We start from the raw sequence: 2214 nt of genomic DNA, 5'->3' as shown, positions 1-2214 counted from the left end.
AACTGGAGTAAGTGGTATTGACGTGCATGCACCAGTATCGTATCTTAGTTGGCCTGCATCACTGATGATGTTATTTGTCATGGAAGAACTGAACCCAAATTTTGTACCCAAACAATTAAGTTCTTTTTCCAGTTCAGTACTAGCTTCCTCAGACTCACATGAAACTTCAGCAATTTCATAAAAACGTTTGCACAACAGTTTGTATCTTTGCATGCGTGGTTCATTTGTGGAATTACTATACGATGCTGTTATTAGTGTGTGTCTTCTTCGAATGTTTTTGCTCCAGCGCCTCAAAATGTATTGTGAGGGAACACTGTAAACATCTTCTTGGCCAAATACCAAGAGGGAATGGCGACATATAATTCCTCTAAACTCAAAGAGGTGGCAAGAGCAAGTGGTTGTCTGTGTGATGGGATCAAATTGAACTTTGTAAATTTTATCCGGTACACGATTACCCTCCCACATTCGTTCCCCTTTTACAGTGTAAGTGTTCCACAAGTCCTCCTTTAAGGTGTCTTTGATGAAACAATTCATCCTTGAACGGAATTCAGTTTAGACCTCCTCAAACTTTGCATGTGTGTATTCCACTTGAAATTGTCTCTCAATTGGTGACTGAGAACCACATGCAATAGTGGTGTTCATGGAGGAGAAGTCGGCTTCTATTTCCTTCTGCGCCTTTACCCTAAGTGCATTGTCGTATTGGACCACAAATTGTTGAAGTGTTGTTGTAGAATTGATAAATCCATCAAAAAAGGCATTCATTCCCTCACTTCTCTGAGTCGTAGACATGCCTGCCCAAAAATCTTTTTCCAAGTAACACGGAACCCATTTATGTCTCTCTTCGTACAAATTACATAGCCATTCATTTTCCTCCAATCCATGTTTGGTAAGTAGTTCCTTCCAACCATTTTCAAATTCTGTTGGACAAACACAATCATATATAAGCGCATGTAGTTCGGTTTTGATAACGGGATTATTTCTATACCCGTGCAATTTTTCAGGCAACTTCTTAAGGATGTGCCATAAACACCACCTGTGCCTTGTATGAGGAAACACTTGTTCAATAGCGTTGGCCATTGCTCTGCATTGGTCAGTAATAATACCTTGAGGACTCTTATTACGCATGCATCTTAGCCAACATTGGAACAACCAGACAAATGAGACAGTGTCTTCCGAAGACAACAATCCACAACCAAGTAAAATCGAGTGTCCATGATGGTTAACTCCAACAAAAGGCGCAAATGGCATGTCGTACTTATTTGTTAAGTAAGTGGTGTCAAAGGAAACAACATCACCGAATTCTTCACGTGCAGCACGACTTCTTGCATCAGCCCAAAACACACTACAAATTTTATTCCCTTCATCCAGTGCAATGTCATAGAAGAACTCGTTATTTCTATCTTTCATTGACGAAAACTGTCGTAGGAGTGCCTGACCATCACCATCCTTACATAAATATCTTCTGTGTTGGCCAATGTAGTTTCGAGCGTCCCGCTCCACAAAGTCCATGTTTTCATATCCCCCGCATCGTTCATAATGCTAAGGAAACTCTTATTTAACCTAACTCCAGCATCGTGGTTGACCTCCAACGTGTGTTTTGCATGCATGCTTAACTTTCTATTGACTACAAATAGTTTGGAGTTATTTGGACAAAGATCATGGTTGTTGATGGAATCCTACTTGACTTAGTTTTTCTTTTGTATTTTTACTTTTCCTAGCTTAGCTCTTAAGGAGTATGGGTTACTATAAATACCCAACTCCTCTCTTGTATTAGCACTTTTGAGATTAATGAGAATTAAGTTTTCTGAAATAGAAACAATTCTCTCTTGAAAGTCAGGTTAGAGAGTCCAAAGACTCCCTCTAGCCACCTTCCTTGCACACTGCCTTCATTCTCATTTGCATTGAATTCCACTGTGCTCCATTTATTTCTCTCGTTTCCACGCTACCTCTCCTTCGCTGCCACCTCGCATGCGTCAGCGTTTTTCAATTCCTTCTTCAGCCACGCGTCCGCTCCCTCATTCTACATCATTTGTTTTTCTTCTCACACATCAGCCACGCACAGCCACATTCTCTCTTTCGTGAGAGCTTTTTCTCCATCTCGCAGAACCACATCTCGTTCTTCCACTCGAGAGTTTCCTCGTTGCCAGCCATTCTTCATCACAAATCCATTTCTTCTCCTCCGTAAGTATCAGATTCACAAGTTTCTTCATCTTT

At 40.7% G+C, this 2214-nt stretch overlaps 1 pseudogene; it reads right to left on the bottom strand.

Annotated features, from left to right (window-relative positions):
• Positions 1-552: 552 nt before the first annotated feature.
• On the bottom strand, positions 553-1509 carry LOC148203743 (protein FAR1-RELATED SEQUENCE 5 pseudogene; annotated as a pseudogene).
• Between the last annotated feature and the right edge of the window lie 705 nt (positions 1510-2214).

Source organism: Vigna umbellata, chromosome 2 (genome assembly GCF_029865625.1).
Source record: "Vigna umbellata cultivar VRB3 chromosome 2, Vumbellata_1.0, whole genome shotgun sequence".
NCBI lineage: Eukaryota > Viridiplantae > Streptophyta > Magnoliopsida > Fabales > Fabaceae > Vigna > Vigna umbellata.
This window is presented reverse-complemented; position numbering and strand designations above follow the sequence as displayed.